General features: G+C 57.0%; 1 protein-coding gene across 2 annotated transcripts in view; it reads right to left on the reverse strand.

Annotated features, from left to right (window-relative positions):
• EPHB3 (EPH receptor B3) overlaps positions 1-11864 on the reverse strand; it is a 54941-nt gene extending 43077 nt beyond the window's left edge. For both annotated transcript variants that reach the window (XM_073359232.1, XM_073359231.1), the window contains exon 1: positions 11794-11864. The gene's annotated coding sequence lies outside the window, so the exon portion shown is untranslated. The remainder of the gene's footprint in view (positions 1-11793) is intronic.
• Positions 11865-14019: the final 2155 nt, after the last annotated feature.

Genomic DNA, 14019 nt, shown 5'->3' on the forward strand with positions numbered 1-14019 from the left:
TGGCAGCTCCCCCTGCAGGAGCCGGGAATCATTGCAGCTGCAGACACACACCAGCACTAGGGAGCCCTGAACCCTCCCAGCAAGTGCCCAATACCTCCCCGCACCCCGACCTTGGATCGCTCAGCCCTCTAGATCCTGGCCACGAGACCCCCTTGGGGAATCTGCCCAGCCAGGATCATTCCTTCAGCTCCTAGCTCCTTCAGTTCCTACGTCTCATCAGACACAGAGACCAGCTTTCCTGCCTCCCCCTTCTTACCCTACAACTTTGCCCCCACAGGCTCCAGTCTTACCCCTTCGCCTCCGTGTCTATATGTTCTACTTCACCCTGAGCCAGAGCAAGGTGCTCCACCACAACAGCGTTCGTCACCCTCGCCGCAGCGGGCAGGCGGGGTCCCAACTCGAGCAGATTGTGCAAACAGATTCACTCCACCCCGCCGGGCCTCCCTGACCTCCTGCAGAAACGGTGCAGCCACAACACAGGGGCGGGCGCGGCTCCCTCTCTTCTCTCACCGGCGTGCATGACAAGTGCCTGTTGCTGACACTTTCCAACCCACAGGTATCTGGGTTTCGCCTCCAGAGATGGGCGTGGAGGGAAAGAGGGAACACCATGGCCCAAAGAGCTTCTCCCCTGGCTGGGTTGACACTCGCATACATGGCTGCGGAGGTAAGGGGCACACCTCCCCCCCAGTTCAGAGCCAGCTATCCGCTGGGAGCAAAAGGAAACCAGGGCCGGTGTCACAGCTGTGGACCTTTGTGCCAAGGACATCTGGAACACCATCAAAGAAAATCAGATCTGCTGAGCCAAACACTGGCACATGCAATCCAGTGTCTTGCCTCTGGCAGTGGGCAGAGCCTGCCCCACTTAAAGTTGTGAGCGCTTAATAACAGACTCATTATTTTTGTATTACGGTAGGGCCTAGAGGCCCCAATGAGATCGGGGCCCCATTGTACAGACACAAAGGCAGTCTCTGCCCTGAAGAGCTTACAACATAAACAGCCTAGCCAAAGGAAGTGGCTTCATTTCCTGATGGGGAACTGAGGCACTAGGAGATTCAGTGTCCCGACTCCAGGCCACACAGAGAGTCTGTAACAGAGCGGGGAACCGAGCCCAGATCTTGAGTCCCGGGTTGGTTCATTTACTGCAAGGCCATCTTCCCTCTCTGAAGCCTGCTGCTTTAGGGGAAGGTGCAGTGCCCCCCCCACTCCCCAATCCTGTGCCTGGAAAACTAGCCCAACCTAGAGGGTGCAATCAACGAAACCTGGGGCAGGAAGTGGGAGACGGCAGGGGATGTGTGAGTGAGCAGCCAGCAACTGCATCTCCTCTCCCTCCCCTGTGTTTGTCCACCCCCCAGCAAACACACCTCACTGCTCAGGATTCCCCCCACCCTCACCCAGACCCCCTTGGTGATTTGCAAATATAAACCCCAGACAAAAATCACTGAACGACAGGCCAAGAGGAAGGAGGCCAGAGGTAGCTTCTCTGGGCTGGAGCATTTTCTTCAGTCCCCGGTGTCTCACCCGCCCGCTGCTAAACCCCTGAAGGGAGGTTTCTAACTGGATTCTCCCCAAGAGCTGCTCTCAGACGGTAACAAGACAGACTAGAAGCATGCCCCACTTACCGCCCTGCCCTCCCGCCGGGGGGTCTAACTTCCTCACATCACAACAGACTGAAGCTTACTAACAATTCGTGGGCCTCGTCATTTCATTGCCAGGCAGAGCTCCCTGTAAGTGCTGGACACGCAGCCCCTGGGCACCAAGCTTCAGGGAAGAACAAGAAGTTTCTTGCTGAGCAGCAGACAGTGCCTGGGAGGAGGGAAAAACCCACAGGGGGCTCAGCCTTCCTCCCAGGGTCTGACAGATGATGGGGATTCACTCCCTTCTGCAGTTTCTCTGAGCTAGAGCTTTTGGTGCCATCTCCTAAGCGGGCAGCCCCACCACAGCTCTGCCAGGCCTCGGCACCTTCTCGGGCAGCGGCAGCCACGTTTGAAGGCACCAAGGAGGAAGAGAACCCAGAGCCGTTTAGAGCCAGCTGCTCAGAGCCCATCTCAACACTGCAATTACTGTTCTATTAATACCCTGGGGATTTTGGGAGCGCAACGCACCATGTGCAACTCCAGGGTCTGCAGAGGGAGGCGGTTTCAGGTGGAAGAACAGATAGTCCCTGGCTTCAGCTCCCTTTCCCAAGGTGTGAGACCCAGAGCTACCCCCAACTGCTCTCCTCTGCAGGAGCCCTTTAACATCCCCAGATAAGGGGCATCTCTCATTCCTACAGGGCTGCTTATGGATTCATTCGCAATGGAGCCCCCGCCCAAGTCTCTGATCACTGGCTCGCTGACAGGTTTCAGAGTGGTCTCAGCCAAGCCTCCGGCTGCCATTTCTTGTCCCCAGGGCCTCTTCTCAGCCCTACAGCCTCCAACACACCACAGACATCTCCCTGCCCCATTGCAAGGGGCTGCTCTCCTTACCACTTCCCTACTCTGGGGTCCAATCTGGGCTCTGGGAGAATGTGACTGACCCCAGGCAGCAGAGACCTCCCAGGCCGGCAGGTAAGAAAGTGATTTATAAGTCACGCTCCTGGCAGAAACATTCACTCTGGCCACTCTCCGGCCATGGAAATAACTCAGAAGAGCGGATGACATCAGCCCCGCGAATACCATTAACCGGGACACACAGGCAGCAAACTGCTCCACAAACCCATCTTCGTTTCCAGACTTTATGTCAAAATAAAACTTCTCCACACCCTCCAGCGCTGTGGCGACCAGGAGAATACAGCCTGCCGCACTCACAAGTCCCCGACAGCCAGGGGAGAGAGCCACAGCGCTGCCTCTGCATGGGGCCGGGCACAGCAGAAACAAGCAGCTCCCTGCTTTTCGATGCTCCACAGCTGGTTTCATGGATTTCCCGCAGGGGCAGAGCCCGTGCTGGGAGGCTCAGGTGTCTGTGGCCGGGGCTCTGGGCTGCACGTGATTCAGGGCCACCAAACAAGCTCCCATCCACCAAGTGACGGGAGGGGAGGCAGATGACACAGTCTCCGGGTTTGCACTGGCTCCCGGAGGTGGCAGCCGTTTCCGGGCTGGGATACCTCCCCCGAGTGCCGTTTGCAGGTTATTCTTCTGGAAACATTCCAGGAGAGGAGGGGGAAAAATGGCAAGAAGTTACTTATCGCAGATCCAGAGCCACTCAGCCCACAGACACAGCGGCTCGGAGAGGCGGTGCTCAGTTGCCAAGCTGTATCCCATCCAGTCAGCCCCGAGATGGAGCCTCTGCCAAGACTTCCCTCCCCACTCCCGCCTGGGGCAGTTACCCGAATCTCCATGCTGCTCTCTGCTCACTTCCTCCAATTCTCAAGCACCAAACCCATCTGGAACTGTTTAAACCCAAATATCCTTCCCCCCCTTCCAAAGTCAGATTCTTCCGAAGTTAAAACAAGCACAGAATCGGGGGGGGGGGGGGGGGGAGGGTGCCAGGCCTGGCCGACTCTCTCCTCTTCATTTCAGTTTAATTTCTGGGGAACTAGAATAAATCTGTTCCTGGCAATCGTTCAAGCCCTGCACATTTTTCTCATTAATAAAAAAAGGCCGTGGACTGCATGCCGTTTGTGCAGGCATGTAGGACAGCCCCCCGCAAGCGATCCCTACAGTGGGGTCTCGCTCAGGCCTCGGCTCTCACTGGGCAATTGGCTGAATTAGCCAAGTGACAAGTGGGGCTGGTTGGAGAAGTGGGCAAGCCTCCCCCACCCCCGCTCGGACAGATGTCAGCCGCTCCACCCGAGGGTACATGGCCCCACCTCCCAGGGAAACCCGTCAGAGCAAATGCTGCAGCAGCAGCTGCCACCAGGAGGCTGCAGGGTGAGGTCCTAGGACATCCGCTCTCTCCTACCATCCACGCCCCCCCCCCCCGAGCTAACTGCCTCCCCAACTCCATCTGGGGCAGGAAAAGCTGGGGGCCTTTGGGTGACTGCAGCCTCAACTCGACGCTCTCCAAAGCGGCTCCTCCAGACGGAATCAGGCCCGATGTCTGCAGCCCCGCCACGGCCAGCAAGGTCCAGCGACTGCTGGCATTCCAGGGGAGGGGGCTGGGAAACAGGTGTTGGTCAGCGGCTCCCAGGGCATGGGCGGGACGTGCCAGCCTGTGGCAGAGAGCTTGCCGCTACATACAATGACCAGCGAGGCTGGACGCTTACGCATGCACACAGAAACCCACGGGGAAGGTTTCCGCAGCCAAGTCATGCGACTTGGGGTAGCTGTTTGTGCCGCTGAATTCCTGCCATCAGGTGCCCCTAGTAACAATGCTGGGGGAACCCGCATCCCGAATCTCCCTACCTGGGAGCACTCAGCATCACTTGGCATTCCTCTTCATGTAAAAGCACCCCCTAACCTAACCAGCATCTCTTGCCCACCGGCACCATGAGCCACTACTGCCCCAGCGCCCTCCCACAGCAGAGGAACCCCTCAGTACAGCATCTGCAAGTGCGAACACTTCAGCAATTGTGCATTAGGGTGCCTGACCTTGATGGGAAGTGGAGATAGAAGAGTCTGATGTGCTTAACGGCAGGAGGAGGGATGGAGGAGTTGTTGGAGGGGTGACCAGTCAATCGCGCTTTGCTATGGCAACCCCATCAGCGCACAAGCAGCGCGAAGCAGAGAGCGGGGCTGCCCAGCAGCAAGGCTTCCACCATGATGAACCCAAGGCTGCGGGGAGGCAGGGTGTTGAAAAGGCCCCCGCCCAAAGGAGTTGCCAGCGCGGCTGGTCCCTGGGCTATCTGCAGAGCAGAGAGCACTGGGGGGGGGAAATAGGGCGCTTGCGGTGCTTGGCAGATGCTCGGCATCATGGCTGCCAGATCTCCACCCCTTCCAATGCCATCTTCCCGATCGGGACGTGCCACGGCAACCCAGGCATTAGCAAGGGCAGGGAACCGTCAGCTAAGCGTGAAGTGGAACGTCACCAATGCACATTCCTAGGTACGTTTGTTTTTAAAGGCACCCTTAATCAGAAAGGAGAGTCACAAGGCAGCCCTGTGTAGGTGGCCTGTTTTGCTTATAAAATGGTTCCTGGTGTCCTTCGTGGCTAAGCCACCACCCTTCCCTGCCTGTCAGCAACACTCCTGGTCTGCCCTATCTATCCGAGCTATCCCAGCGCCAGGCAGGGCTTGGCCATCGCTGTATTTCCCCATTCACCTGACTGGAGAACACCCCCATTTTTAAAGAAGTTCCTTTTGAGCCTCATTCAGCGCGACCTTACTGAGCGACAAAGGGGTCAGAGCGGCTCTTCAGCTTGCCTGCCTGTGCCGACACAGCGGGGAGGGAAGCTGAGACCGGGGATCCCGATCTGTTTTTTTGGCCACCGAAATTCGACTTTTACTGACAAGCCAAATAAGGCGATGTGGCCGAAACACGACAGCTCCGTCACCCGTCTGGGCCCAGAGCTCAACATCAGACTGAGGGAGGGAAGACGACTCGGGTGAAAGATTTTTCCCCTCCCTCCAATATGGCGGCTTCAGCTCAGAAATCCCGCTACGAGACTGGGCTGTCCCACCCCCACCGGTGCCCCGTGGCTGGGGGCAGAGGGGACTAGGAGAGGACAAATTCAAGGCTGAGAACGGGTTTTCTGTTCTGTGCCTGTTTATTTCCTAGTGACATTCAGGGAGCTGCGAGCACACTTCACCCAGCTGCGAGCAGGAGCACGGGCGCGTCCAGCTCCCCGTCCCTCAGCCACCAACTGTCTCCATCCCAGACACGCGGCCAGCCTCAGAGGGGAGCAGCAGACCCTCTCTGTGAGAGAGGGCTTCTCCTTCCACTGTTACCACATATCGCTGAACCAAACGGCCGAGGAAGCAAAGGGCAGGACAGACCCCCACCCATGTCAAGATTGAGAGGCTAGCGGCCCTGAGCTGCCCCGCGGAGTACTCCGCGCACTCCCTGTCAACTCAGGGCTCTGCCTGACCCTCCTGGGGACGGCTTAGTGACTCTTTCAGTTGCTACCTTGGCCCTTAGGGCAGAGCCAGGCCAAGAGCCCTGCAGAGAAACCGGGCCTCCATCCCACCGGCTTCTCCAGCCAAGGGGCGAGAATCCCAAACTAGTGAAGCAGGGCACCCAAATCCAACCTGAACTGGGCCGAGAACATTTTTTGCCGTGCATTGGAGGGCACTGGGCTGTGTACACACACACACCCCCGCCCACCACCCCTCCCCCTGCGCTCGGCACCAAAGAGGAGACGCTTAATCCCGACAAACCAGTTTGACTCAGCACAACAAACAACAGGAACAACTACAATTTTCAAAACATGCAAGTCTGTGATTCAGAGTCTTCTGGCCAGTTAATTAAACGCCGAGCTCCGATTTTCCAGTCTCAGCAGCAGCAATTTATCATGAAAAGAAAATGCAACAAACTGGTTTCCCCGAATATTTGGTGCAATAAGTCATCACACAGTGGGGAGTTTGGGGACCTTTCTTAAAACCAGAGGCCAATATTCCTATGACGACACACACACACACAGGCAGACCCAGAGTTTCTACCCCTCAGGCAGCTGGATGTTTTATGCCTCTAACTAGGAGCAAAGCGTTATTACGCACGCACACACACACAAAAAGAGAACAATGGAGTGCAAAGCCACAAACATACAGACTGCCACTGAACTCTCACCACATGCAACTCTGCTGCAAGTTCTTCCTTCTCCCTAACTAGCTGCTTGCTCCACTTGACACAAAGGAAAGCCCCTCTGCTCCTCGGCTCAGGAAACAGGGCCGAAGCAGCTTGCAGGCAGCAGGGCATTTTGCGAGGAACAGGAGATTTAACGAGTGTAGCCAACACTACACTACGAAGCCCCGTGACCGGCATTCTCTCCCCACCTACCCCTAAACATCAATAAAACAGCCCGGCTAACATTAGTCACCCCCGTCGAGAAATGAGTCCATTAGTCACCCCCGTAGAGAAATGAGGCATTTCGGTGAAATGTAATTAAACAAAAAGCAAAGGTCTCTGCCAAGAAAATACCTGACAGTCCCAGAACTTGGGGGGTGGTTTTGGTACAGGAATGAACTTGGCGTAGTATTTGGGGGTCGGCCTTCATAAAGCTAAACTGTGGCTGTAGACCAGCAATCGGGGAAAACCCAAGCCAAGGACTGACTCCCAAATATTTCTCATTCCCAAACATTCAGGGAAAGGGCATACGCTCAGTTATTTACATTAGGAGAGCCCAGAAACCGTGCTTTGGGATTACTTCAGAAATGGCGCACAAAAGTCGCCTCCCGCTCCCGGCTGCAGATGAGTTCAGGAAGCTCCCCAGCACGCGGCTCATGGGTAGTGGCACAGGAGACTATGTGAAAAAAAAAACAAACAACAAAAAAAAAAACCACCGGAGAGGCCGAATTTCGCCCCTGAGCGAAACGTGAGAGAACGCAGCCGTCTTGTCTGCCCGCCCATCCCACACACTGGTAAGGGAGACTGGCAGAGCTCCGTAAGCAGCTACCCACTATCCCTTTTTCCACCACCAATACTAACCCCCAGCCGCACAGCGCTGGGGACCTCGCTTGGACAGCTGGCAATCACATCAGACATGCTGAGGCATTAAACACGGTTAGAGAAAATGTGATTTATGGGAAATAAATTAATCCCATAGCATTTTGCTCGGGTCCCGCATTTGGGCCTTGGCAGGCTGCAACTAGGAGTCTTGGACATAATGGATGTTCTTGGTGCTCTGAGCTTTTTCCACAGCCCAGATTCTAAGTGACAACAGCTGGGTAGAGAGCAGGCTACAGAGGCCCAAAGGAGGCCACTGCACTCATGTCAGCCCTGCGTGGAGAGCTCTTTCCGGACCACAGGAGCCTCAGCTCCCAACCAAACCAGCGCAAACCCGTCTCCTTCTTGCATTGAAATGCTTCGCCAGAGAAAGCCACTGCTGTTGCTTCTGGACAGAGCATTCCTTCTCCAGCAGGCTGAGGCTCTGCTGAACTGGAGAAGAAAAACACATTGTGACTTCAAACAAACGCAGCGCACTTACAGGATCTGGAGAGAAACCATTTTCTTCTCAGCAGCACAAAGCCCTCACTGAGCTGCTGCGGAGAACAGCTTCCTCCCCCCTCATGGTGCCTTGCTAAGAAACAGAACTCCAAGCGATTCTGCCACAGGAAAGGGCAAGAGGGAGCCCAACACAATGCCAGACAAGAGGGGTGACACCCCCCCACCCAAGTGACCACGAACTACAGCAGTTACTGTGGAATACAACCCAGCAAGCCAGCTGGGAGCTCCACATTCCCAGCACAGAACCTGACAAGTGTGGCAGCAGAATCCCGGACCACTAGCAGCCGTGGTTATAGAGTATGTGCCTACAGATTTATCGCCACGGCGGATTTATGATTAGCACTGAAATATCTGAAAAGCCATACACACCAGATTTACAGTAACGACTCGAATGCTCCAGCCCAGGTCAGGAAACAGCTTTGCGAGCGGCTAAAAAAGCCAAACACAGCAAAAGTGCAGGAGCACAATCCCCGGCCACGGGGTCAGTGATCTCAGCTCCTAGAGCCGGGAAAGACTGGAGTCACCGAAACCCTCTCCTGGCCCAGCCAGCCAGCTCAATTTATATGAAGTCCAGCTAGAAGAGAAGCTGAAACAGGCTGCGGGCTGGAAGCGCCCTCTAATCCCAGACACAGCTCAGCGCCTGGCATCACCCAGCCTTGCTCCACACACAGATAGCCTGCTAACCCAGCACTGAAGCATGGCTGTTCAGGGAGGCCTGGCAAACAGCTGGAAGGTGACCTCTTGAGGAGGAGCATTCGGCCCTCTGACCTTCCACACTCAGGAAGCTGAGAAAACCTTAAGTGAAAGCTGTTTATTTTCCTTGTCCTGCTCTTCATCCCAGTTCACGGGGGTTAAACAGCCGAGCCCACTAAGCTCCTCCTGAGGAAAGGTGACCTAACCTCTCCCAACCCGCTGCATCTCCAGAAGCTGTGTAGATTCTGACCATTGCCTCCACAACCTACTGAATGCTGCAAGACCCACTGTCACAACATTAGGGCCGGAAATTCAGGCACACAGAACAGCCCATCCAGAAACGCTACAGAAAGACAATGGAACAGCCTTGGAGCAGAGAACTGAACCAGGAGCAGGCAACGTGACAAGAACCTGAAGCCGAGATGCTGGCCTGTAACACACAATCAATACCCTATCACACACACAGAGTTGTAATCCTCTGCGTTTGTGCTGGGCCCCAGAATTGGCTTGGTTCTTAATTCCCAAAGGATTTATAGGAAACTAATTGTTATTAGAAGCAGTATAAGGGCAGCACCCAGACACCCCAATCAACATCAGAGCTCGGCTGTGCATCGGAAACCAGTCCCTGCCCAGAAGAACTTAATTCTGCAGTATCTATTTAATACGTAAGGTCCACAGCCACCATTTCCAGGCTGATCTTTAGGGGTCCACAGCTGGCTCAAGGCTCATCCCAAGAGAGCAGTGTGCATGCAGAGTAGTCACTGCTTCCCAGACTGCTACAGCCTGAGGAGGGGATCACAGTCTCTAGAAGCTCAAAGACTGAGCAGGCCCAGAGATCCTAGTTTGGCCCTCACAGGGAACGACTCAGGGTGACTGTTGCCCCGCATTTGAAGTTTTTTTGAGAGGAAGGGGGAAAAAAAAAAAGAAGATATTTGTAACCACCCCCCCGCACCTTTTCCAATGCCTAAAGACCAAGAGAAATGTCGATTTTTCTACACTCCAGCAGAGGCAGTCCCCAGTCCTCTCAGCCCCTCCAAAAACAAGCGGTGACCCAAACTTTGCAGCATGGGGCTATGCATGGGAAATAGAAAGCAAAATGACTCCAAACAAGCACTAAGGCTCTCTTTGATTTTTGTTGTCCCAGCACAGCCATGCAAAACAGAATAAAAACGTTTTCAGTGAACAGCTGACTTGTTTAACAACAAGGCAGAAAATTCCCTTAATCTGTTATGGGGTTTTGTTTGTTTATTTTTGAAGTGGTCAGCAACCCCTTCCTTCCCACCCACCCACCCCTTTTTATCCTCTGGCAAACAAGAGTGTTTAGTTACAGAACCCAGGGGGAGAATGAGCAATCTATAACGATCCCAGAAGGGATCAGAGATTTTTGTCACGAGACCAAAATTAGCTTTTGCAAGACGTTTAGGGCAAAAATGAAATGTCTGTCATCTGCAACTAGCCTCCATTCCAAACTGTCCACCCAGAAGACACACAAATCCCAGTGTCTCCCCGCCGTGATCTTTATCTAGTTGGACTATAAAGCTGCTTTCCTCTTGCAAATATGAAGGATCACCCGGCTGCCCAGAAGATTGTGATTTCACCCTGTTAGTGGAAGAAAATTAATTGCCTTTTTATCTTCAACTGAACTAGAAGAGAGTTTCTTTTCCAGATCAAGAGGGGGAGGAAGAAGTCTGCCCACAGCACGTCTACTCTTGGAAGGGTACACACTAATACACTTACCAGCTACTTCCCTTTGGGGCAAGCACGGTTAGGAAAAGGCTCCATATGGAGGGCTTTCCTTCATGTTTGGGGTTAAATCGTTCAGTGCTTTGTGACCACCATTTGGTCTCAGCCTGGGAGCCAGGATGCAGCAGTCCAACACCCAGGTACTTCTCTGATGGCCTTCATCAGTTTCTGCAGCATCCAACCTTTCACTTAAAAAGATTCAATTTCTAGCCTTTTTGATTGTGGAGAAAAACCCCTGACTATGAACGGAGTAACCACTGAAGCACTTTTCCTTGTGTTTGCAAACAGACAGCCTGAACAGTCCACAGAAAGAGCAGCTGTCCCCACTCAACTCAGCAAGATGTTAACTCTGAAGCCTACTGCTAGGGAATCCAATGCCAACATTCTGAAACATTCCACCACCGATCTGGCTACTTGAAGAATCCAGGTAGAGTCCAAGGTTGTGAGTACACTCCCTCTCCCACACCCCACTCCGCCCCCTGGAATTTCAGCAGGAAATCCTGACTTTCAGACAGAATAGATCATTAAAAAAAAAAAAAAAATTGAGGGGAATCCCTCCCCGCCCCCCAAGAGTTTCTGACAACCAGCTTCCACGTGTGCCCTTGCAAATCTCCATCTCAGCACCCCATGGATGCTCTTCGGTTCATACCACGGACACCAAGCCCTCTGGAACCCCCTTCCCACAATCCGCATCTCCCCTGGGCCCAGTGACGCCCCACCACTTCAAGGGCAGATGCTCCTTATATCCACGGGGACGCCTCCGCCGCCCCAGCCCGCCCCACGCAGACCGGCTGCGTCGACCTGCAGGCGACCGGCCCCACGGCGCAGAAACTGGCCGACGGGCACGGGTGGGCTGGATCGTCTCCCTCTGCAAGGGTCTGGGCAGCCCATGGCGGGGAGGGGGGACGGGACCCAAACCCACGCCCCCTAGCCGTGCCCTGACCCCCACAGCCCAGGGGGGCCGGTTTCCGTGGGCCCGGAGCCGTCCGGAGCAGCAACTCTGCTTTCCCCGGTCCCTCCCAGTCTCCAAACCCGTGCCAGCACCGCCAACGCCGGGCACCGCGCGGGGGGCTGCCCGCCCGCCCAGAGCGGGTCACCCCCCGCCCCGGCCAGGGGGCCAAGGTCCCGGGGACCCCGGCCAGTGCCCGGACACCCCGGGAGGGTCCCGGCCCCAGCGGGGGAACGGGGACTCGGCGGTCGGGGCGTCCCGCGCCCCAGAGAGACCGGGGCAGCCCGCCCGCCCCGGGGGCTCCCCCCAGCCCAGCCCAGCCCAGCCCAGCCCGGGCCGGGGATCAGCGCCGCCCCGGGCCGGTCCGGCTGGCGCCCCGGCGGGTCTCACCTTCCAGGGCGCGGCGGCCGCCGGGCAGGAGCAGCAGCAGCAGCACCGGCAGCAGCGGCGGCGGCGGCGCCGCGGCCATGGCGGGGGGCGCGGGGCCCCGGCGGGCGGCGCGGCAGTGCCCGGACTCGGGGCGGCCCGGACGGGCGGGTCGCGGAGCTCCGGTGCCGGCTGCGGGGGAGGGGGGGGCGGCTCCGGTGCGCGGGGGGCGGGGGGGGGGTCCCGGGCTCCGCGAGGCGAATCGGCTCCGGCGCGGCTGCGGCTGCCCTGGGGGGGGTCTCGCGGCTCCGCTCGCCGCCGCTCACGCTCCAGCTCTGGGGTCTCCGGCTCCGCCGCGGCGGCTCAGCCACGGGGGGCGGGGCCCCGCCGCCAGTCACCCTCTCGACACGCCCCTGGCAACCAAACGCCGCGCTCAGCGGGAGCGCCGCGCGGGGGACACGCCCCTGACAACGCCAAGCGCGCAGCCCATTGGGCGTCGGAGGGGGGGGGGTTCTAAACCCCGCCCCTAGCCACGAGGCGGAGCTTAACCGAGGGGCGGAGCGTCAGGGAAAGATGAATTAAATGGGGAGGGGACTCGGTGCCGACTCGCAGCAGGCCCCGCCCCTGAACCCGCCCATTGAGCCGCTCGAGGCAGAGCGAGGAGAGCGCCCCACCTAGCGGCCACAAATGGAACTGGCCTCTTAAAGGGCCTGCACCCCCTCCCCACCCGTGGGGGGCCACGAGAATGGCTTAAAATCAAGGATTCGTCGTGGGCTTAGCCCCGTGGGAACCCGCCATCCCCCACGTGCTGGAGCACGACAGCCCCCCCCCCATCCCAGGCTCCTGCCACAGGCTCCTCCTTGCCCCCCAGCCCCTTGCCAGGCGCCTCCTACAGCCCCTGATCCCCCACTACCTCCCAGGCTGTAACCCACAACCACCTCCTCCTCTGCCCCCGCTTGCTCCCCCAGTTCTCTTACTTCACGGCAGCTGGCCCCTCACATTCTCTTGCTTTGCCATCTGGTGTTCCCCCGCCCCTTGTCTCCTCCTACCCCCCACATCCCTCTGCATCCCGGCAGACTCCCTCCTGCCCCCCACATCCCCATTCCCTCTCAGTCTACCATCTGCTCTCCACATTCCCCTGCACCCTCCTCCCCTTAGTCTCCCTCCCAGCCCCCACATTCTTCTGCCCCTTCACAGTCTCCTCGCCTAGTTCCCAGGTGGTCCCATCTTTCCTGAAGGCAGCCTGGCTTCAGTCCCACTAGAAACAAAGGCTGATGCGTGTCCAGCGGCTGCCCCACACCATGAATCCCTTAGTCCCAAGACTCCAGGTTCCTTTAAGATCAAAGGGCTGCGGCGTCTACAGGGCCCACACTCACCAACTCCTCCCTGCTCACCCCACCCCTGAGGCTGGCATGCAACCGGAGCGCCTCTGCCCACCTCCCTACTACTCTGCTGTTGCCCTCACCTCACCCCCCTTCTTGCCAGGCTGGGCCTTGCGGCTGGCCCAGTCCTGGAGAGCTGCAGCAGTGTAGGGCAAGAGAGCTCACAGTCAGGGCTAGGGCTGAGAGGATGTCTCCTCTGTTCCTCGGCTGCTGAAGGACGCCTGCTGAAGGACACGTAGCTAATATGTAAAGGGAGTGACCCTGAGCCTCCCAACCCCCCGAATGAGTCAGCTCCCCACTTTCATGGAGCGCTCAGCGGCATTAGGCCTGGTGTGACCCCAGGGAGAAATGTCCAGACTTTGTAGCATTTTACAGGGCAGCTCCTTTGATCTGCTCTGCTCCCTTGGCACAAAGTGGGAAGAGACGGGCTGTGCCCGTCTAGCTAGGGATTCTTCTGGCATAGGAGAGTTCCCAGATGGCATGCAGCTGGCATAACTGGATCCTGTGTCACCCTCCCTGCAGCCCCTCTTGCAGGGTGAGTGGAGGGAGCACAAGTCACTCTGGTTATCCCTAGCTAGTGGTCCTTAGGGGCCATCACCAGCTGGCATAAGATAGAGCAGCCTCCAGGTTTCTCTAAAGTGCACTGGGACCAGGGGAGGGGCAAAGAATCAGAGAGCTGTAACCAGCCCCTTGGTACCTCCTGTCCCCCTTGTTCACTGGCTGTAATCGTCCATGGTCAAAGTAATTAATTGTGAACCCTCCAGTCCCAACGCAAGTGGGTTTGATCAGCGTCCCTCTCCAGGAGAAGGGAAAGCTGAGACTGAGGGGGGGGACGTGACTTGCCCAAGGCCAGACAGGGATTCAGCGT

This window comes from Lepidochelys kempii, chromosome 9 (genome assembly GCF_965140285.1).
Source record: "Lepidochelys kempii isolate rLepKem1 chromosome 9, rLepKem1.hap1, whole genome shotgun sequence".
Classification (NCBI taxonomy): Eukaryota; Metazoa; Chordata; order Testudines; family Cheloniidae; genus Lepidochelys; species Lepidochelys kempii.